We start from the raw sequence: 24592 nt of genomic DNA, 5'->3' as shown, positions 1-24592 counted from the left end.
CAAATGAAAGGATAGGCAGGTTGCAGGGTCTGGGAAAGACGTAGCACAGTCCGGCGGTGTTCTCTGGAGAACTCTGCTCCGTCTATCTCCAGCATCCAGGGTCCAGAAACCAAGAGAGGCGGAGCATGCGGATCTTCGGGGGTCCTCTCTTGGCCCCGCCTTGTAGGCGTGACAGTTACCGAAGCCTCAGTGGGGCTTGGAACTTCCAGATCAAAGCTGGAATGCTACCCACTACACCACTCTCTAATGATCTCAGCTCTGTACATGAAGTTGCCAACACCAGTATATCCTGAAAGAGTTCTAGATCCTTTGCTAATGTGGAGGTAATGGTATGTTTGTGTCTTTCCACAGGAAGCTTACAGGACACTTTAAGTCCCTGAGTGCCTTCCCAGAGCATTAAGGAAATGCCAGTAGAACAGGCACTTACTGAAGCTGAAAATGCAAATGAAAAATCTAAAACTGGGTTTAACATGGTGCAAGAGGTGATTCCAGTCAATGCAGAAAAGACAACGCCCAACATGTGAAGAAATTAAGTGCCTTGCTACTAACAGAATTTGCTTGATTAAGGAGTCTGGGCAGCCAATTATTCCCACTCATTTTTTATTTTTATTTTTTTTTCTATTCTGGCATTATTCTCTATCCAAAAGATATAGTGCTGGGATCAATAGGGCATATGTATTAACCCACATTTGTATCACACAGTGACTTGGAAAGATCTGCTTATTAGAGAATTGACAAATGATAAACCTTTCCGACAATTCTGTTATTTCTCATATGGTCCTTCCCACTTCTCTTTTTAAGTATCCTTGAATATCATCAACTATTCCTATTTTTTTACATTCGTGGATCAGTGACATTTATCTGATGTCCATGTCTTTGTAAATAAAAGTTAGCCAAATTTGAAACTGAAGATTTGGGGATTTCAAAAATTCAAAATGTATGGCAGTACTAGCCATAAACTCTAGAGATACTGAAGAAAAGAATTTGTATAATTGTTTTCTAGCACATGAAAATCTACAGGATTATAACAATTCTAACACTGACACTACAAAGATAATGCACAATTGATCACAATAGATAGTTAAGGCCCAGTTTACTTTAAAGAAAAAGAATTGTTGAGCTGGATCATGAATATATATAACAAAATTTCATGTTTTATGCAGGAGAAAGCAAGATCAAAAAATCATTGTCTGGCTGCAATAAAAACATTATTTGAAAAGTGAGACTAGAATGTAAGTGTGATAATCCATCAGGGAAAATTGTATGTAAGTCTTCATGGTAATCCTTACTCACATGTATTCTGTCACATGAGAATAATGTGATAAGGGTTGGCATCAATTATTAAAACAAATATGAGTAGACTCAGCTCAACTTAAAAAGACAAATGTTTACAAGTTGAATTAAAAATAATTATCTATTGATAGGTGTTTGCAGTTCCAATAAAGCAAACTTACAAGAACTACAAGTCCAAACAACAGTGATCCAGCACTTATGCCTGAAAAAGGAAGACTGAGTGTTTGGTTGGAGATCCAGCTACAGAGCCATTGAGGGAGGACTTGCAGCTGCAGAGTGGCCTAAAGGCAAAGCACAGGAACACTGAGACAGAGAAGAGGCAGGCAAGTTGGGGGAGGGGCATATATATTAGCTATTCTTGTCTACAGCCAACCCACATTCATGATGTGACACCACAAGTTCTGTGGTTCTAATACTCTATGTTCCTCATAGACACATGTATTTAAATATTTGGTCCCAAGTGGACTTGTAAATGGCTACTCTGAAATGACCGTTCCAGGTTCTTAGTCTTTTAAATTAAAAGAACATAAAATAAACACTGAGGAAACTTGAAAACATTTTTTTTATTTGGATTTGATAGAAAATTAAAAGAATAGGCAAGAAAGCAGTCCCACAGTTCACCAAGAGGAAGGAAATATGAAGGTAAACATTATGCCTTTTACCCTAGCCTTGGAGGTCACAGTCCTAAAATGGAAGCCAAAAATGTCAGGATAAAACATCTTCAGTATAAAGCTGTGACTCTAGGTTCACAGGGTAATCAATCCCAGGCTTTTATGCCCCAAGAGAAAAGATGGCATTAGGGACACATTAGCAATATAAGGGAGGAAAAGTGTTCTCAGCAATGGAAGTTTGCCTGGGAAAGAGCCCAAAAATTATCAGGACACTTGATATTTGGCTCTTTATAGTCCCCAGGTTCTACTACAAGTATTTGTGCATTTTGCCCTTTTTCTGTGCTGTTTGGCATGTAGTAAGAACTAGCTTCTCATGCTAGGCACATGTGTGGACGTCACAGGATAACTTCTCAGGGATTGATCTCTGTCTCTAGATTTGGTGGCAATTGCATTTACTCACCAAGCCATTTTGCCAGCCTACTCACTGCCTCTTTAAGGGTTGACAGCAGTACTGTACCCCTGCTCCACTGAGCTGAGATCTTCAGGTGAACCAGGAGTCTTCACACTAGTGTAATCTGCTGGTGTTGCCCAAACTCAAATCCTGGACTAGATATAACCTGGAGTCCAGCTGTATTTAACCTTTTTTTTCTTTCTTTTTTTTTAACTTTTTTTAAGATTTATTTTTATATGCATTGGTGTTTGGCCTGCATGTATGTCTGTGTGAGGATGTCAGTTGCCCTGGATTTAGAGTTTCAGACAGTTGTGAGACACTCTGTGGGTGCTGGGAATTGAACAAAGGTACACTTGGAAGATCAACCAGTGCTCTTAACTGCTGAGTCTTTCCAATTTCTATATTTAACGTTTCTGTGTATTTTGTGGGCAATTCAAATTCATCATGTTGCAGAAACTTAATTAGGCCCCGACCTTCCTTCCCTTTTTAATCAATGGCATTTACTGCCTTGTCTAGCTGATTAGGCCAGAAAGCTATGTCACTCTTGATTGTACTTTTTTTTTTAAATCTCTATTTTTTTATTTATTTTACAACACCATTCAGTTCAACATAATAGCCACAGATTCCCCTGTTCTCCCACTCTCGCCCCCCTCCCCCTCACCCCAGCCCACCCCCCATTCCCACCTCCTCCATATCAAGGTCTCCACCGAGGACCGGGATCGACCTGGTAGACTCAGTCCAGGCAGGTCAGTCCCCCCCTCCCAGACCGAGCCAAGCGTCCCTGCATAAGTCCCAGGATTCAAACAGCCAACTCATGCAATGAGCCCAGGACCCGGCACCAATGCACAGCTGCCTCCCAAACAGATCAAGCCAAATGACTGTCTCAACCATTCAGGGGGCCTGATCCAGTTGGGGGCCCCTCAGCCTTTGGTTCATAGATGCTGTGCTTCCATTCATTTGGTTATTTGTCCCTGTGCTTTATCCAACCTTGGCTTCAACAATTCTCGCTCATATAAACCCTCTTCTTTCTCACTAATTATACTCCCAGTGCTCCACCAGTGGCCCAGCCATGGATGTCTGCATCCAGATTCCTCAGTCCTTGGATGCGGTTTATGGCACAACTATCAGGGTGTCTGGCCATCCCATCACCAGAGTAGGTCAGTTCCTGCTGTCTCTCAACCATTGCCAGCAGTCTTTTGCGGGGGTATCTTTGTGGATCTCCGTGGGCCTCCCTAGCTCTCTGCTTCCTCCCCTTCTCATGTGGTCTTCATTTAACATGGTCTCCTATTCCTTGTTCTCCCTCTCTTTTCTTGATCCAGCTAGGATCTCCCACTCTCTTTGCCTTGACTGTTGCCCTTCATTGTTCCCACTCATGACCAGGCTGTTCATGTAGATCTCAGCCATTTCTCCGTGTCTTTTTTGAGGTCCTGTTTTCCAGGTAGCCTAACTGGTGATGTGAGTAGCAGTCCAGTCATCCTTGTTCCACATCTAGCATCTTCCTATGAGTGAGTACATACCATATTTGTCTTTCTGAGTCTGGGTTACCTCACTCAGGATGATTTTTTCTAGATACATCCATTTGCCTGCAAACTTTATGATGTCATTGTTTTTCTCTGCTGAGTAGTATTCCATTGTGTATATGTGCCACAATTTATTTATCCATTCTTCAGTTGAAGGGCATCTAAGTTGTTTCCAGGTTTTGGCTATTACAAACAATGCTGATATGAACATAGCTGAGCAAGTGCTCTTGTGGTATGATTGAGCATTTCTTGGGTATATGCCCAGGAGTGGTATAGCTGGATCTTGGGGGAGATTGATTCCCAATTTTCTAAGAAAGCACCATATTGATTTCCAAAGTGGTTGTACAAGCTTGCATTCCCACCAGCAGTGGAGGAGAGTTCCCCTAGTTCCACATCCTCTCCAGCATAAAGTGTCTTCAGTGTTTTTGATCTTAGCCACTCTGACAGGCGTAAGGTGGTATCTCAGAGTTGTTTTGATTTGCATTTCCCTGATGATTAGGGATGTTGAGCAATTCCTTAAATGTCTTTCAGCCATTTGGGTTTCCTCTGTTGAGAATTCTCTGTTTAGTTCTAAAGCCCATTTCTCAATTGGACTGTTGGTCGTTTTGATGTCTAATTTCTTGAGTTCCTTATATATTCTGGATATCAGTCCTCTGTCACATGTTGGGTTGGTGAAGATTTTTCCCATTCTGTAGGCTGTCGCTTTGCCTTGTTGACCATATCCTTTGCTCTACAAAAGCTTCTCAGTTTCAAGAGGTCCCATTGATTGATTGTTTGTCTCAGTGTCTGCGCTACTGGTGTTATATTTAGGAAGTGATCTCCTATGCCAATGCATTCAAGACAACTTCCTACTTTCTCTTCTAGCAGGTTCAGAGTAGCTGGATTTATGTTGAGGTCTTTGATCCACTTGGACTTAGGTTTTGTGCAGGGTGACAGATATGGATCTATTTGCAGCCTTCTACTCGTTGATATCCAGTTATGCCAGTACCATTTGTTGAAGATGCTTTTTTTTTCCATTGTACACTTTTGGCTTCTTTGTCAAAAATTATATGTCCATAGGTGTGTGGCTTAATGTCAGGGTCTTCAATTCGATTCCATTGCTCCACATGTCGGTTTTTATGCCAATACCAAGCTGTTTTTATTACTGTAGCTCTATAGTAGAGCTTGAAGTCAGGGATTGTGATGCCTCCAGAAGTTGTTTTATTGTACAGGTTTCTTTTAGCTATCCTGGGTTTTTTGTTTTTCCATATGAAGTTGAGTATTATTCTTTCCAGGTCTGTGAAGAATTGTGTTGGTATTTTGATGGGGATTGCATTGAATCTGTAAATTGCTTTTGGTAAGATTGCCATTTTTACTATGTTAACCCTGCCTATCCATGAGTATGGGAGATCTTTCCATTTTCTGAAATCTTCTTCAATTTCTTTTTTCAGGGACTTAAAGTTCTTGTTATATAGGTCCTTCACTTGCTTGGTTAGTGTTACCCCAAGGTATTTTATGTCATTTGTGGCTATTGTAAAAGGTGATATATCTTGATTTCCTTCTCAGCTTCTTTGTCCATTGTATATAGGAGGGCTACTGATTTTTTTTGAGTTGATCTTGTATCCTGCTATGTTGCTGAAGGTGTTTATAAGCTTTATCAATTCCTGGGTGGAATCTTTGGGGTCACTCAAGTATACTATCATGTCATCTGCAAATAGGGAAAGCTTGACTTCTTCCTTTCCAATTTGTATCCCCTTAATCTCCTTATGTTGTCTTATTGCTCTGGCTAGAACTTCAAGTACTATATTGAATAAGTATGGGGAAAGTGGACAGCCTTGTCTCGTTCCTGATTTTAGTGGAATTACTTTGAGTTTCTCTCCATTTAATTTGATGTTGGTTGTTGGTTTGCTATATATTGCCTTTATTATGTTTAGGTATGTTCCCTGTATTCCTGATCGCTCCAAGACTTTTATCATGAAGGGGTGTTGGATTTTGTCAAATGCCTTTTCTGCATCTAGTGAGGTGATCATGTGGTTTTTTTCTTGAGTTTGTTTATATGGTGTATTACATTGATGGACTTTTGTATGTTGAACCACCCTTGCATCCCTGGGATGAAGCCTACTTGATCATGGTGGATAATTGTTCTGATGTGTTCTTGGAGTCTGTTTGCCAGTATTTTATTGAGTATTTTTGCCTCAATGTTCATGAGGGAGAACAGTCTGTAGTTCTCTTTCTTTGTTGCATCCTTGTTTCGTTTAGGAATCAGGGTAATTGTAGCCTCATAGAAGGAGTTTGGTAATGTTCCTTCTGTTTCTATTATGTGGAACAATTTAGAGAGTATTGGTATTAACTCTTCTTTGAAGATCTGGTAGAATTGTGCGCTGAAACCATCTGGTCCTGGGCTTTTTTTGGTTGGGAGACTTTTAATGACTGTTTCTATTTCCTTAGGGGTTATTGGGCTATTTAAATAGTTTATCTGGTCTTGATTTAACTTAGGTATGTGGTAGCTATCCAGAAAAATGTCCATTTCTTTTAGGTTTTCCAGTTTTGTGGAGTAGAGGTTTTCGAAATATGACCTGATAATTCTCTGGATTTCCTCAATGTCTGTTGTTATGTCCCCCTTTTCATTTCTGATTTTGTTGATTTGGATTCTCTCTCTCTGTCTTTTGGTTAGTTTGGATAAGGGCTTGTCTATCTTGTTGATTTTCTCAAAGAACCAACTCTTTGTTTCATTAATTTTTTTGTATTATTCTCTTAGTTTCTAATTTACTAATTTCACCTCTCACTTTTAAAATTTCCTGGCGTCTATTCTTCCTGGGAGACTTTGCTTCTTCTAGTTCTAGAGCTTTCAGGTATGCTGTTAAGTCACTAGTGTGGGATTTCTCCAACTTCTTTATGTGGGCATTTAGTGCTATGAATTTCCCTCTTAGCACTGCTTTCATAGTGTCCCATAAGTTTGGGTATGTGGTGTCTTCATTTTCATTGATCTCTAGGAAGTCTTTAATTTCTTTCTTTATTTCTTCCTTAACCCATTGGTGATTCAGTTGAGCATTATTCAGTTTTCATGAGATTGTAGGTTTTCTGTAGTTTTTGTTGTTGTTGAAATCTAACTTTAAACCATGGTGGTCTGATAGGACACAGGAGGTTATTCTAATTGTTTTGTATCTGTTGAGATTTGCTTTGTGGCCAAGTATGTGGTCGATTTTAGAGAAAGTTCCATGGGGTGCTGAGAAGAAGGTATATTCTATCTTGTTAGGATGGAATGTTCTGTAGATATCTATTAGGTCCAATTGGGTCATGACATCAGTTAAGTCCTTTCTGTTAAATCCCTTTCTCTGTTAAGCTTCGATTTGGGAGATCTGTCCAGTGGTGAAAGTGGGGTGTTGAGATCTCCCACTATTAATGTGTGGGCTTTTATATGTGGTTTAAGTTTTAGTGATGCTTCTTTTACATATGTGGGTGCCCTTGTGTTTGGGGGCATAAATGTTCAGAATTGAAACTTCATCTTGGTGGATCTTTCCTGTGATGAGTATGTAATGTCCTTCTTTATCTCTTTTGATTGATTTTAGTTTGAAGTCTATTTTGTTGGATATCAGGATGGCTACCCCTGCTTGTTTCTTAAGACCATTTGATTGGAAAGTCTTTTCCCAGCCTTTTATTCTTAGGTAGTGTCTGTCTTTGAATTTGAGATGTGTTTCTTGTATGCAGCAGAAAGATGGGTCCTGCTTTATTATCCATTCTGTAAGTCTATGTCTTTTTATAGGTGACTTAAGTCCATTGATATTAAGGGATATTAATGACCAGTGATTGTTCATCCCTGTTATTTTTTGTGGTAGTGTGTGTGTACTTTTCTTCTTTGGGGTTTACTGTTGTCACTTTATCTACTGCCTGTGTTTTCAAGTGCGTATCTGACTTCCCTCGGTTGGAATTTTCCTTCTAGTGCTTTCTGTAGGGCTGGGTTTGTGGATAGGTATTGTTTAATTCTGGCTTAGTCTTCGAATGTCTTGTTCCTTCCGTCTATGATGATTGAAAGTTTTGCTGGGTATATTAGTCTGGGCTGACATCCATGGTCTCTTAGTGTCTGCATTACATCTGTCCAGGTCCTTCTGGCTTTCAAAGTCTCCATTGAGAAATCAGGTGTTATTCTGATGGGTTTACCTTTATAGGCCACTTGGCCTTTTTCCTTGGCTGCTCTTAATATTCTTTCTTTATTCTGTACATTTAGTTGTTTAATTATTATGTGTCGAGGGGACTTTTTGGGGGGGTCTATTCTGTTTGGTGTTCTATAGGCTTCTTGTATCTTCATAGGCATTTCCTTCTTTAAGTTGGGAAAGTTTTCTTCTATAATTTTGTTGAATATATTTTCTGTGCCTTTGAGTTGGTATTCTTCACCTTCTTCTATCCCTATAATTCATAGGTTTGGTCTTTTTATGGTGTCCCAGATTTCTTGGACATTTTGGTTCATGACTTTGTTGGCTTTAGTGTTTCCTTCGACTGATGAAACTATTTCTTCTACTGTATCTTCAATGCCAGAAATCCTCTCTTTCATCTCTTGCATTCTGTTGGTTATACTTGTATCCGAAGTTCCTGATCTTTTACTCAGGTTTTCTATTTCCAGCATTCCCTCTGTTTGTGTCTTCTTTATTTTTTCAATTTCCCTTTTCAGTTCTTGGACTGTTTCCTTTGTTTGTTTCATTGCTTTTTCATGATTTTCTTTCAGTGCTTTATTGATTTCTTCCAGGACTTTATTGTTTTCTTCCAGGACTTTATTGTTTTCTTCTAATTTGTTTGCCCTTTCCTCTAGTTGTTTACAGCATTCTTCCAATTTTCTTGTCTTTTCCTCTACACAAGCCTCTACTTTCTTCATGAAGTTACTCATAAGGCTACTTTCTTCTGCTTCTTCCAATTTTTGGTGTTCAGATCTAGATGTTGGAGGCGGGCTAGGTTCTGGTGATGCTGTATTGCTCTTCATTTTGTTGTATGTACTTCTGCCTTGACATCTGCCCATCTCCTTGTGGTTCCTTCTTGGTCTTATCAGTGTACTTGTTTCAGAAAGAGCTGACAGATTCAGGAAGACTCTCTCTCTTGTCCAAAAGGGAGTTCTCTTGTCCAACTCTGGTCCAGAAGGGAAGTCGGGGGCAGGATGGGAGCTGGGGGCCGGTCTCTAACTCTCAGGAAGTGGCTGGGGTCTCGGGCAGATGGGCGTGGGGGCAGGGCGTGGAGATTGCAGGGGCTGCTGGGGGACTTGGAAAAGGGGATCCCTCCCAGTGGGGCTAGAAGGGGACCTGCCAGGTGGCCAGAGCCTGGGGCCGAGTTGGGCAGGTCTTCCCGGACTGGCTGGTGCCCAGGGATGGGGTCCGGGTTGGACCCGGATACTCACCTCTGGTCCAGAAGGGAAGTCGGGGGCAGGATGGGAGCTGGGGGCCAGTCTCTAAGTCTCAGGAAGTGGCTGGGGTCTTGGGCAGATGGGTGTGGGGGCAGGGCAGGGAGATTGCAGGGGCTGCCGGGGGGCTTGGAAAAGGGGATCCCTCCCGGTGGGACTAGAAGGGGACCTGCCCGGTGGCCAGAACCTGGGGCCAAGTTGGGCAGGTCTCTTGATTGCTCTTTTTTCTTTTTTCCAACACTATGTATTCAATACTTAGTGTTATGGTAGGTTTAGGGTTAGGATACAGGATTAGTGTGTTAAGCTTTGGAATTTGGGTTATGGTTAGAGAACTAGGTGGATTAGGGTGTTAAGGTTAGCTCAGGTTTAGGGGTTCTGGTCTGTTTCTGAGTTTAGGGTTATGCTTATTGTTAGGATTTATTTAAAAAAATCTGTCCCTGCCTTTCTTCCCCCTGGGTTGCCTCCTCCAGTCGTAATGGGAGAGGAGATGTCTAGTCTTACTGCAACTTGATATGCCATAGCTGGCTGATATACATGGGAGGCCTGTCCCTTTCTGAAGAGAATTGGAGGACTGGGGGTCATCAGGGAAAGCAAAGGTTGAGGATTGGGACTTGGAGGTAATGTGATTGGGCTGGAAAAATTAATTTTAAAAAATCTGTGCTGTCAAGATTCAAAAAAAAAAAGAACTAGCTTCCAATCCCCCTCTCAAACTGCCTTATTACATATGTTAATTTTGTAGCTTTCTTTAGTCTCAGGCCTTTCCAAACAAAGCTGTTCAGGAAGGTTGTGGGACCTTTAATAGTTGGAGTCTTACTCAAGGAAGTTTATCACTTTGAGGGGGACTTCAGGTTTATTAAGTAATTCCTACTTGGTCCTTGAAACTTGACTGCAGTTATGAGGGAGTCGAGAAAGTATAGACACAGAAAAAAGTACAGAAAAGCTGAGTTATTTGGGCCTTGCTCATTCTGAAAGAGCAGAAACAACTTTACAACTCAAATCTCCTCAGGCTTGGTATATACAACATAAGAAGGAAGAATTAACTAGACTGGTAGGGAAATCTCTAGAGAAGCAATCTCTTATTACACCTATATGGGAGCAGGATACTGAAGCTGCTAGTTTTTCATACACTGGCCAATCACATGAGTTTTTAAACACTCATACTTGGAGTGAAGGAAGAATTTGCCATTCCTATGAGCCTCTCCCTGAAAAATGATTTGCCTATTCACCTTGATCTGAGGCATTAGTGTACTTGATATGGCTATGCCCAAGTTAATACAAGTTCACTCAGGACTTCATCCATTCCTTCCTTCTTAACTCCAGACTTCCTCAGCTTTCAAAATACTCCCACTTGAGTTCACTCTCAGATTCTTGACTACAGATGCAATGTGTCCAGGCAGGCTCACCTCCATACTACCATGTGTTATCTGTCATGATGGAATATAATTTCTTAAACTGAAAGTCAAGAATAAGGCATTGCTTAGATACATTGATTTTTCTTGGTCATTTTATCACAGCAATAGGGAAATAAAATAAGGTAGAAAATGGTTGCTGAGGCCGGGTGGTGGTGACGCATGCCTTTAATCCCAGCACTTGGGAGGCAGAGCCAGGCAGATCTTTGTGAGTTTGAGGCCAGCCTGGTCTACAGAGTGAGATCCAGGAAAGGCGCAAAGCTACACAGAGAAACCCTGTCTAGAAAAACCAAAAAAAAAAAAAAAAAAAAAAGAAAAAGAAAATGGTTGCTGAGAAGTAGGGCCATTGCTATGCAAAACATTACCATGTGTTTCTTAGTCCTTTAAAAATTGTGTGTAAAATGAGAAAGTTTTTAAGTCTGGATTTTTTTTAAAAAAGTCCTGAGATGCTGTAAGAAGAACTTTATAATCCAGGAGGGAGAGAGTTTGGGAAGCCAGAATTCTGAGAAAATTATCTACAGTGAAAGCCTGGTTCATGGGATATCATAGGAGAACAATGCCAATATTGAGAAACAGGCTAGAGGCCATTGAAGTTATATTCTGGCTAGAATCTTGTATATTTGTCCTTTGTACTGAGAACTTGAATATGGCTAAATTCTAGGAAATGAATGAATATGTTTAGCAAAAGAAATTGAAACATCTTATAGCAATAATTCTGTGGCATGGTTAGAGCTTTTCCAGGTCAACACTGAAAGAGAAGTTGGGCACTAAAATATAAAAAAGAAATGTGAAGTTTGTTGAGGCAAAAAGTATGAACAAGTATTATGTCACCCCTAAGGAATGTTCTTGAAATGAGGTTGCTGTTGCTCCAAAGAAACCTTAGGCTCTGTGCTGGGATGCCAGGAAACCTAACCAGATGCAAGGTTCCACCCAGCCAAGATATCAAAAGGGAAGGTGTGGCTTTGCTTGAAAAGAGAGGACCCAAACTGAGACTGTGTCTGAGGGGCTTTGTGTCTCAAAAAACTGCACTATTTGCTTTGTCTTTTCATTTCTGGCCTTCCCACTTAGATTCCCTCACCGAAGAACCACCTGTTGCCCTAAATCAGAATTAAGAATAGTGTAATTATCCAGGTGTCAATGACAGGAAACTTTTTTGCAGATGTGATATAAATAGCAGCCCTGTAGAGTCCCCCAGAAAATGTTCAAAGGACAGAAATCCTCCAGTTAATCATCTGTTAATCACTAGGTCCTCCATTAAATGAGTGTTCTAGCAAGTTAGGGTTATATTTCTGAATTTTCATGAAGAAATCCATATTAATAAGCCAGATGGGTCACCTGTCTTTCATGTTCCAATATTCTTAAGTATGAGGAAGCCATTGGTTAGAAAGGACCTTGAATACAACTTTTCCTATTGGCTGAGAAAGAGTGACAAGATATGTTTCTTATGTGAGTCATTGTGTAGGGGAGAAGAGGTATTATAGGTGAAGACAACCTTCTTGAGTTGTCTTCCACAAGTGTTTCTTTAGAAAATAATTACTTTGCTTTACCCATCCAGAATATTGAGATCCAATGGAGATGAAATTGTACACAACATCACTCAATGACAGTCACACACACACACACACACACACACACACACACACACACAATCATTCCACAAGCAGAGTGATAAACAGTTGATCCCCAGTTGTATCAGTGGTCTCATGTTCAGCACAGAAATGAGTGAAAGGATGATTTGTCATAAAATGAAGCTGGGTGTATTTACAATAAGGCCATACATGGCTAGATTCCAGCATGACTGTTAAGGGCAGTGTGCTTACATGTCTAGCTGTAAAAACCACTTAAGTCTCATTAAGTCACAATTTTTTCAAAACGCAATGTATATCTAAGATCAAAACATTAAGCAACACAATTGCAAACAGGGGTATAGCAATGTGGTTTATTAATCCTGACTGCTTTTTGGAATTAACAGAAGCATTAACTTTCCCAGTTCTTCTTTCTGGCTCTGAACACCTCGTGTTTTCCCTAACATTTTGGACTTCCTTACTGATTCTCCCTCCACCTCTCCACAATATCCTCCTATTCACCATGACCTTGCTTGTCCTCCTTGTGGCCGACTTCCATGATGGCTTAACACAAAACAACGCCCCCCCCATCCTCCTTTCCATTCTTCTTTCATAGACAGCTGCTCAGATTGACATATTGCCAGCTCTGAGGATTTTACTTAAAACTCTAATAAAACCCCCTTGAGCTAAAAAAAATTATTTAAATTGTTTGAATGTTTTATATATTTTTAAATAAATGAAAGTATAGTATAGTTTATAAGATAAATTGTATATACTTGCAGATAATAAAATCATGCTAAGATAAAAACATAGCCCAAAAATAGCAAGCAGATTCTATTTTTTTTAAGATTTTTAAAACTTTATTTGTTGTTGTGTGTGTTTACATGCCATAGTGCACATGTGAGAAGAGGACAACTCATGAGAGTAGGTTCTCTCCACCCCCACCACGTAGGTTTCGGGGACTGAACTCTGGTCATCAGTCTTTGCAGCAAATGCCTTTACCAACCAAATCACTAGCCCAAGATCTTACTTTTTAACCTATCAACTCAACTCCACACTATCAAGGGAAGAGTCACATTTTCCTTTTAAGTTCCTACAGACCAAACGACAAAATAGAAACTGCATTTAGAGATGGACCTGCTTCCAATACCAATACAAGTTTATTTGAATTTGAAATGTAAACAGATGTTTCAAACAAACAATCTAAACTTATAAAAATGTATAATATTATTACATAGTTAATGAAGAAACCCTAAGTGTGATGTGGTAGATACCCCAAGCATGTTAGGTCCCCAGAGTTGAGGCATGGCTCTGCAGACAAGGAGAGGAGACTAGCTGGCAAACCAGTGACCAGTCCCCCAAATGAAATCAGCCCTATAAAAAACAAAAAAAATAAATAAAAATAAATAAACAACAAAAATCTAGCTCTTTGCTCACACAAAGGCACAAAGGTCTGCGCAGTGGATGGATAAAGCTTTGACACTTGCTCCAGGAGTCCCACTTCCTCCCCAAAGCGGGCGGATGGACGCTTGGGGCGGGAGAGGGTGGGGAGTCACGCTGGAGGCGCCCGCTCAGCCGGCCCAGGAGGAGCAGCACCCAAGGCTCCTGCTCCGTGATGGCCTCCTCTTGGCTTGTGGCCCCTAGAGGCAGTGGCAGCCACCAGCCAGGAGAGGGACAACAGGGCCGAAGGCGGCTAAAAGAGAGGAGGAGGAGCAAGCAGATTCTTAGCAGGCATAAAGAATTGCTTTAGTGAGGGGAAATCTTTATTCTTTATCTAAAGACTTTAGTGAAGGTACTATGAGTGCAGGCTAATGAATAGAGGGAAGAGAGAATGCTCTTAGAACATTTCCAGTCCTACAAATCCACTTCAGCTTCTAACATTCACTAGTGACTGTCAGGAGCTGTTGTTATGAGCTATTGTGGGCCAGGATGCAAACACAGCTTATAGCAACTGATAACTCAGATGTCAACCCACCAGAAGAATATTTCTCAGATGGGGTACCCTGTTCAATCAAGGCTTGCAGACTACAGACTCTGAATAGTGTTGCTTTCATCTGTAATTTCTTGTGCAATAACAGTTACGATAGCTCCCTATTATCCTGCATTTTCATGAAATGTGTACTTGTAATCTCATGATTGCCTCTCAGTCTTATGAGCAAACATATATCTGTGGATGGTCAGGAAAATGACTTTTCATTAGCTGTACAGTTTTAATATATAGAAAATATACTAGGAGATGCTTCATAGCCAGATCTATTGCCCGACATGGACTGTAGACACTTAAAGCCTGCCTTGTTCCTTTTGCTCAGACTAACCCCAGAAAGTAACAATCTCTCCCTGGTTCAACACAAACTGCACACATTTAGCTCATTTTTTACCTCTGAGCAAGTTCAAACTAGACTAATGGCCTTTATAAATAGATCATAAGTTTAAAACTTTACAGTTACATACAAGATCAGAGTCGCAGGTGTTTTACCAAGGTTACTACACAAAGCACCCTAAGAAAAGCCTGCCAGTTCTTCGCTTGCCCAATCTGCTGATAAAGAGCTATATCTCAGAGTTTGTTGCACTGGGCACTGCGCCCCCTGCCTCTGGATCCTGTAGCGCCCAGAAACGCATGGCAGGCTCCTGAGGGCTGGATGCGAGCTTGATGGACCACAGCGCGCTGCCTGGACTCATGCCTGCCTCGCCTGGAGTCGCTGGAAGCTGCGATACTCGGCGGAGACTGGCATCTCTGGAACTGCCGGCGATCTGGAGCAACTGAAGCCTGGGCGGCTCGGCGGACGTGGCACGCTGCAAGAAACGCGAACGCAACCGCGTGAAGCTGGTAAACTTGGGCTTCCAGGCCCTGCGGCAGCACGTGCCGCACAGCAGCGCCAGCAAGAAGCTGAGTAAGGTGGAGACACTGCGCTCCGCGGTAGAATATATTCGTGTGCAGCAGCGGCTGCTTGTGAAGCACGATGCGGTGTGCACCGCGCTTGCCAGGGGGCTGCTAGCATCGGACACTCAACCCTTGGCTGCCCGCGCGCCTCCCGCCAGTGCGCGTAGCTGTCCTGCGCCTCTTCATCCCCAGACCGCGTGGGCAGCTAGGAGCCTCATCGGAGGACAGCGGCTGCGAGGGAGAGCTGAGCCCCATGGAGCGCGAGCTGCTTGACTTTTCCAGCTTGTTAGGGCGCTACTGAGTACCCAGCCCCTCTAAGCCGCGTCCCTGATTGTCTCCTGGTGGACAGACCCGCTCTTCTTGCCAACGGAGCCTGGACCGATACTGTCTAGTGCAACTTGACCCAAAAACCAAGTGCTGACCTCTCCTGGGCCTCCACCCCGCGGAATGATACCTTCCATCTCCCAGTCTGTGTGGCACAAGGAAAAAAAAAGATACTTCAACTTTAAGACACCTCTATCTTCATTAGCCCATAATTCATACATGATAACAAAATATCCACCAGCAAATTGTTCAAAATATTTGAATCATAATAGTATAAATCTTGAATTGTAAAATATTTTTACAAATATGTGCATGCTGTGCATTGGATTTTGTTATTTTGAAGAGCATATAACAGTGTTGTTTAAGCATTATTCTTTCTTAAATTATTATTAAGAAAATGTTTCCATTCATTTTACACACCAATCAAAGATCCCCCTCTTTCCTCCTCCTGCTCCCCCAGCCTCCCACTCCCAACCCACCCCCTTACTCCCTCCACAAGAAGGCAAGGCTTCCCATGGGGAGGCACGTCCAGCAGAGGCAAGTCCAAGCCAAGCATTATTCGTGCATGCAGTGGTATACTAAAGTTCAAAAAATTGGCTTCGTGTGGTTGTGTAATTATGCTGTGTCTCAATCCTATGCCTGCAATATTTTTGTGATGTTTCAGGAATATACTTTTTGGACAATGATTAAACATGAATGCTTTGTTGAATTTGTGAGCCACTTAATCATAAAAGTGAAAGCCTAGAAAGATGGTCATGTTACCCTAATTTATGGTGGTAGGGATTGGCATGTGTTTGCAGATTTATCCTTATGGACTGAACCTCAACCTGTAGGATATGACCCGATCATTCTGCAGAAAAAAAAAATGACAGGGTAGGAAAGGATTAGAGGAAACTAAACTAGTGTTTTCCCTTGAATAGCCACCTCCTCTCTGGTAAAAAGAATTCTTCATCCTTCTGGTGTTAAAAATGTTGTTGGTCGCCAGGCAGTGGCACACGCCTTTAATCCCAGCACTTGGGAGGCAGAGGCAAGCGGATCTCTGTGAGTTCGAGGCCAGCCTGGTCTCCAAAGCGAGTTCCAGGAAAGGCGCAAAGCTACACAGAAAAACCCTGTCTTCAAAAACAAAATGTTGTTGGTGCTGTGTAAATCATTCAGGTTGTTAAGTGTTTGCAACACATGAGTGAGGACCTTAGTTCACATCCCCATTATCTATGTAAAAGTCAGTGTAGTATTACAATTTGAAACTCATCAGATAGGAGGGTCCCATAATCACATTGCCTAGCCTTCTTAACTGAACTGATCAGCTCTGGGTTCAGTGAGAGACTGTCTAATAAATTGCAATGGAGATGGACTAAGAAAGGCACATGATGTTGATCTCTGGCCTTTGCATAGCGTATATTCTTCCATGCATACTTGTATGCACAAGTGTAGATGCAGAATACACTTTGCTCTCTCTCTCTCTCTCTCTCTCTCTCTCTCTCTCTCTCTCTCTCTCTCTCTCTCTCTCTCTCTCACACACACACACACACACACACACACACACACACATACCTTATGTGATGTCAGGATCTATTGGAGCACTGAATCTGAATTTTTCTAACTGTATTCTCAGATCACGGATAATTCTTAATATATAATTGTAATTGCATGTGTGTCTAACACATGAGTGATATTTATAAAATGTGCAGTAATATAGATCCCTTTCTCAGTGCATAGATACATCTGTACACTCAGAGGTAGCCCATGGTTATTGTCTCCTGTGTCTCCATATAATCCCCTATCCTGAAGCAGGAGACACTTCATATTCTTTAAAGGAACAAACTAATGGGACTGATGCAAAACCAATGGTCTTTTAACTGGCCAGATGAAAATGGGAGCACCTCACTTCCATTGTCACTTAAAATTGACTGTGAAATGATGCTTCTACATCAAAACCCACAACCCAGTTTACAACCTAAGACTCAAGTCGAAGTAGCTAATAGCCACAGGTGGGATTTCCTTTCCCACACCTCAAGGATTTTATTAAGACAATTAAGGTTAATAAAGGCTGGCATACAGGTCTCAAGAGCAATGGATCATAAACCAAGAATGTAGCTGGAGGGCTTCTCTCCAGGTTCCCCAAGCCCCGCAGTCCCACAATCCACGTATAAAGTAATCACTCAGACGCTTATATCACTTATAAACTGTATGGCCATGGCAGGCTTCTTGCTAACTGTTCTTTTATCTTGAATTAACCCATTTTTATAAATCTATACCTTGCCACGTGGCTGGTGGCTTCCCAGCGTCTTCACATGCTGCTTGTCCTGGCGGTGGCTGCAGTGTCTCTCCTCCTTCTTCCTGTTTCCCCAATTCTCCTCTCTCTTTGTCCCGCCTATACTTCCTGCCTGGTCACTGGCCACCAGTGTTTTATTTATATAGAGTGATATCCACAGCACTTCCCCTTTCTTCTTTTTTTAAAAAGGAGGGTTTTAACTTTAACATGGTAAAATTACATATAACAAAACAATTACCGAGCAAGAATTATAGTTACAATATTAAAGAAGATGTCCTATCTATCTTATATTTGTGAGTTTAAGGTTTTATAGCTAACTTATCTTTTATCATAACTGAGGAAATTACGACTATCTAGTCTTCAACCACATCAAAGACCTGAGAAGGAACATAATGGTACCTGAGAAATGGTAGACGGATGCAAGCAACTTTCGGGAATCTTGCAAGAGTAGACCAAGACAGCTGGCAGCCTGGACAGTCACCTAATAATGTTTCTCAGCATTGTTGGTGCATTCAAATTGGCTACAGGCCTAGAGTATATGACAGACCATTTTTAGAAGCAGGAATTCTGAAAGACTATCTTACCCTGTCTTGGCAGAGTACAGTGGTCGCTTTCCTTGTGTCCCGCTTGTCCAGAAAGGACAGCATTGCATTCATACTGTTAGCCGTCAAGGCAAGGGCAGTTCTTTGCCCAGTAGGCCATTTTGTGCCAAAAAGACAAATTTCCAAATGGAAATGTCTTAGAAGCCCAACATTTTCTCAGGATCAGTTGGTGCAGCCAGGAGCAATTGTGTCTCACGTCAACAGAATTCTAAGTTATTTAAATGCCATATTCTCTAGGTCTATGAAGTGTTTGAAGATTACCTATCTATCTGAAATATATCTATGTATACCTAGAAGACTTAACTAACATGGCTACAAATATGATTATCATAGATGGCTAATTATTAATCTATTTTTAATTATCCATTACAATTTTAAATGAGTTACATAAACATAATACCTCAAACAAGAATAGAAATATATATATATATATACAGTATAACAAAATTAACTTCAAGTTTGTATCAATAAACTAAAATTTATACCAATGTAAAACATTTTAAACATAAAATAAAATCTATACCAATGTAAAACATTTTAAACAAGTTGTTCTTTAAAAGTAGGTTCATTAATCTACCCTTTTATCTTATCATCTCTATATACTATATATCCATATCATATCCCCTTTTCTTTTTTAGAAAGAGATCACATTTATAATCAACCTGTTTTAAATAAAAATATTGGTTTTTCTCTGTCCCACACCAGAGGGCTCTTCTGATTTGGGACACAAGAATCTCTTAACCATTTTTTTTTAAAAGCAATATGTCTGGTTTAGAGGGGGAGTGAGCCAATTCCACCTCTAAAGCCAGCTTGGTATATTTGGGAATTTGGGCGTAGCATCTCTTACTACTTCCTGCTGGAGGGGGACGCTGTATCTTATGGGGACACAAAGAAAATTTTAGGCCTATGGGGTAGTCCGTGAAGCTGTATTGTGGGAGCCAGTTGCCTTGAAGCCGTTCTGGATGTTGGATCATCTGGGCCATGGTGTCATCGGAGACCTTTCAGGGGGTCTTGGCTGGTGAAACCTGATGTATCTTAATCTGGAACAAATCCACAGCCTCTGGCTTTCTGTGGAAACAAAAGCAGAACCTCTTTTCCAAAGTAACATATCCTTATATCCAAATTTTGAAGTCAAGGTACCTTTAAAATATACATTTTGGCATAACTCAACAGCTTTTGTAATCAAATGTTTTTCTTTAGTTACGAATATCAAAGAGAACATAATCCAGATTCTCTGTGTGGTAGCCATCTTTACGTGGCTTATGTTTTATATTACCTTGAGCCTATTGGTTTAAACTGTACCATTGTAAGCCTGAAAAGGCGCTGTGGCTGCTGGCTCCGCCCACTTCAGCTTCCCAACATGGCAGTGGTACGTTTTCCGCCAGCTCTGGGAGTCATCAAGTCTCAGAAATAGTGGGTGTAAGCTTTTATCAAAGCAGCATGTAGCCCAGAAACCTCTTTTTTTTTTTTAAAATACTAGTAAAGACTAAATCTACCACACAGCTTAATGTGCCGCTGGCAGACGCCTCATTTCCGCCATACTGCCGGTCAAACGCAAACACCAGGAACCCACCAGTGTTCAAACCTGTGTTTTGCGGCGTCTAGGTGCCTGTATGAGACAAGAAGCAGGAACCTGGTTTTGGCTCTGTTTAGAATTGGTTATTAAATATTCTCAGGTTTTAAGGTGGAAACTCGAGCCGTTGGGCGCCATTTGTTGCTGGAGGGCTTCTCTCCAGGTTCCCCAAGCCCCGCAGTCCCACAATCCACGTATAAAGTAATCACTCAGACGCTTATATCACTTATAAACTGTATGGCCATGGCAGGCTTCTTGCTAACTGTTCTTTTATCTTGAATTAACCTATTTTTATAAATCTATACCTTGCCACGTGGCTGGTGGCTTCCCAGCGTCTTCACATGCTGCTTGTCCTGGCGGTGGCTGCAGTGTCTCTCCTCCTTCTTCCTGTTTCCCCAATTCTCCTCTCTCTTTGTCCCGCCTATACTTCCTGCCTGGTCACTGGCCATCAGTGTTTTATTTATATAGAGTGATATCCACAGCACAAGAAGATATCCATTTATGATGTGTTGTTCGAATCTTGGTGGTCTTATAATAAAAAAGCCAGATATTGGGGTGAAAGCTGAAAGATCAGAGAAGCAGAGCAAGCCACAGCCAACCTCACCTTGCCAACTCCTCAGCCAATCCTGTTTTCTCAGACTGAAAGCCACTGAGTCCTCACCCAAAAGGATCTCAGCTGAACTGCCTTAGTTCCTGTTTCCTCATGCCTTATATACCTTTCTCCACCCTGCTGTCACTTCCTGGGATTAAAGGTGTGTGCCACCACTGCCTGGCTCTTTCTCAGGTATGGCATTGAACTCACAGAGATGCAGACATATCTCTGCCTCCAGAATGATAGGATTAAACTTGTATGCCACCACTGTCTGGCCTCTATGTTTAATCTAGTGCTGGCTCTGTCCTCTGATCCCCAAGCAAGCTTTATTGGGATACACAATATATAACCGCAATGATGACGTTCGTCTTTGCATCCTGAAACTTTTGGGGTTTTTTTTGTTGTTGTTGTTTTGTTTTTGTTTGTTTGTTTGTTTTTTGTTTTTGTTTTTGTTTTGTTTTGGGGGGGTTGTTTTTTGTTTTTTTGCCTATAGCTCTCAGAGTAGAACCTCTTATTTTCACTTTGAATTAGGGCTTTCTGCATTGTCTCCAAAACAACTCCCTGAAGTAATTGTGAGCATTAAAGAACCTGAAGATAAGTCTTCCACAGTCACATTATTAAGGCTTCTCTCCTCTGTCGTAAACTGTAGATAGAAGGATAGAAAGGGAAGGTTGTAGACCCCTGTAACCCCTACCCAACTCTGCCCCAGTTGCCGGCCAGCAGGGAAAACTCCTGTGGGAAGGGACCCCCACCAAAATCCCCCAATAGACCCTGCAATCTACATGCCCTGCCTCAGTACCCATCTGCCTGTGGCCCCAGTAACTTCCTGAGGCACAGAAACCAAACTGCCAGCTCTCGTTGGACCAAGAGTAACTTCCTAAGACAGGGAATCTGTCAGCTCTCATTATCTGCCATCTCTCATTGGACAAAGAGAGGCTTCCTGAGACACAGAATCTGTCAGCTCTGACTAGACCAAAACCAATTAGCTTGGGTTGAGCCAAGAGCAGCTCCCTGAGATACAGAATCTGCCAGCTCCAATTGGACCAAGAGCTAAGGTTGGACCAAAGGGGCCCCCTGAGACACAGACCCTTTTAGGGATCTATTTATAGGTCTATTTAAATTGTTTATCTGGTCTTGACTTAATTTGGGTGTGTGGTACCTATCCAGAAAGTCATGGGGTGATTTTTTGTTTTTTTGGTTTTTTTTTTTTTTTGGTTTTTTTGTTTTGTTTTGTTTTTAGATTTTTCATTTTTGTCGAGTACAGGTATTTGAAGTATGACCTGATGATTCTCTGGATTTCCTTGTTGTCTGTTGTTGTGTCTTCCTTTTCATTTCTGATTTTGTTAATTCGGATGTTTTCTATCTGCCTTTGCTTAGTATGGATAATGGTTTGTCTATCTTGTTGATTTTTCTCTAGAAGCCTACTCTTTGTTTCATTGATTCTTTGTATTGTTCTCTTTGTTTCTATTTTTATTGATTTCAGTCTTCAATTTGATTATTTCCTGGTGTCTATTCCCCCTGAGTGAGTTTGTTTTCTTTTGTTCTAGAGCTTTCAGATGTGCTGTTAAGTCACTAGTGTGAGATTTCTCCAACTTCTTTATGTAGGCATTTAGTGCTATGAATTTTCCTCTTAGCTCTGCTTTCATAGTGTCCCACAAGTTTGGCTATGTTGTACATTCATTTTCATTGAATTCTAGGAAGTCTTTAATTTCTTCCTTTATTTAATCCTTGATCCATTGGTGATTCAGTTGAGCATGATTCAGTTTCCATGAAATCATAGGCTTTCTGTAATTTTGTTGTTGTTGCTGTTGTTGAAATCTAACTTTAAGCCATGTTGACCTGATAAAATACAGGAGATTATTCTAATTTTTTTGTTTCTGTTCAGATTTGCTTTGTGCCTGAATATGTGGTCAGTTTTAGAAAAGGTTCCATGGGGTTCTGAGAAGAAGGTATATTCTTTTGTGTTTGGATGGAATGCTCTGTAGATATCTATTAAATTCATTTGAGTCATAACATCTATTAGATCCCTTATTTTTCTGTTAAGTTTCTGTCTGGCAGACCTGTCCATTGGTGAGAGTGGAGTGTTGAAGCCTCCCACTATTAGTGTGTGAGGTTTGATGTACAATTTAAGCTTTAGTAATGTTTCTTTTACAAATGTGGTGCCCTTGTATTTGGGGTATAAATGTTCAAAATTGAGATTTCATCTTGATGGATTTTTTTTCTGTGATGAATATGTAATGTCCTTCCCAATCTCTTTTGATTGATTTTAATTTGAAATTTATTCTGTTAGATATTAGGATAGTTACACCAGCTTGCTTCTTAAGTCCATTTGATTGGAAAGTCTTTTCCCCAACCTTTTACTCTGAGATAGTGTCTGTCTTTGAAGTTGAGGTGTGTTTCTTCTATGCAGCAGAAGGATGGATCCTGTGTTTGTATCCATTCTGTTAGCCCATGTCTTTTTATAGGTGAATTGAGTCCTTTGATATTGAGGGATATTTATGATATTTAATTCCTGTTAATTTTTGGTGGTAGTGTGTGTGTGCGCTTCCCTTCTTTGGAATTTCTGCTGTGGGATTGTCTATTGCCTGTGTTTTTATGGGTGCATTTAACTTCCTTAGGATGGAGTTTTCCTTCTAATGTTTTCTATAGGGCTGGATGTAGATGTAACCAATCGTCTTATTAAAATAAGAAACACAGAGCCAATGTAAAAGAGAAAGCAGAGAGGTCAGAGCTCAGAGATAAAATCTTACCTCCTGCAGTGCTCCTAACTTCCCCGACAGAGAGCTTCTTCCTGTTTGTCTGTATTTAAATAGTCTTTCTGTTCTGCCTTCTCATTGGTTGTAAACCCAACCACATGACTGCCTCATCACTGCCTGTAAGTACCGCCCTCCAGGTCTTAAAGGCGTATGTCTCCGATACTGGCTGTATCCCTGAACACACAGAAATCTACCTAGCTCTTCTAACCACCACACTCTTGCTATGGCTCTAATAGCTCTGACTCCAGGGCAACTTTATTTATTAACATAAAATTAAAATCACATTTCAGTACAAATAAAATATCACCATATTTCCCCTTTTCTATTTTAATAAAAAGAAAAAAAGCAAAAGGTTATAACTAACAAAAGAAAAACTATATACAAAAGTACAATAACTATATACAATATATACAAGTAACAAATACCTAAACGATGTCTAGTCCATTTGTATTTGACAAATCAGAGAAAATAATTCCCTTATCTATCCTATTTTAGTAAGTCCAAAATGTATCTAATTCACTTTCTATCCTAATTAATCTTCAACTATAACTAACTAATCTTCAACTCCCTCAGAGACCCAAGAAGGAAATAATATTAGCTAACAAAAATAAAAACAGGAAGTGCACAAAAGCAACTTCCAAAAATTTTATGAGTTGACAGAAACAGCCAGCTGCCTGGACAGTCACCTGAGGTTTCTCCACAGTGTTGGGGCATCATCTTCAGTCTATAGGCTTATCATATCTGACAGACTCATTTGTGAGGTAGGTTGTACACAAGGTCAACAGTTCAACCTCACATTGGGTGAGAGCAGTCCATGTACCAGAAACACCTGAATTCCACTAGTGTCATGTCATGATTCAGGATTTTAAATTCTGGAAATTGTTGACAGTTTTTTAATTCAGCTGTCCATTTTTCTTGGCTGTGTATATATGGCTTCATCTCAGCATCCCCTTCTTCTCCACATCCCTCTATTAAATGTCAGTCTACTATTGAGAGGCATGAGCTTTCAGTTGCTGTTCCATTGCAAAACAGAAGCCATCGGCCCACTGCCTGTTCAGCTGCCTTCAAAGAAAAGGGCACTGTACCTTTTCCGGATTGTGAAGGCCACTTCAGGGATGGTGCCATATTGACCTGGCCTCAGAAGATGCCTTCTGATAAAGCCATAACCACACTTGTTTTGGCAGGAATCGGTAGTCCTTTGTTTCATGTTCTGTCTTCTCATTGGTTGTAAACCCAACCACATGACTGCCTCATCACTGCCTGTAAGTACCGCCCTCCAGGTCTTAAAGGCGTATGTCTCCGATACTGGCTATATCCCTGAACACACAGAAATCTACCTAGCTCTTCTAACCACCACGCTCTTGCTATGGCTCTAATAGCT

General features: G+C 41.0%; 1 pseudogene; it reads left to right on the top strand.

Annotated features, from left to right (window-relative positions):
- The first annotated feature begins 14140 nt into the window (after positions 1-14140).
- Positions 14141-15393, top strand: LOC114701674 (annotated as a pseudogene).
- The last annotated feature ends 9199 nt before the right edge of the window (positions 15394-24592 follow it).

Source organism: Peromyscus leucopus, chromosome 4 (genome assembly GCF_004664715.2).
Source record: "Peromyscus leucopus breed LL Stock chromosome 4, UCI_PerLeu_2.1, whole genome shotgun sequence".
NCBI lineage: Eukaryota > Metazoa > Chordata > Mammalia > Rodentia > Cricetidae > Peromyscus > Peromyscus leucopus.
Note: the sequence above shows the minus strand (reverse complement) of the source record. Positions and strands in the feature narration are given on the sequence as shown.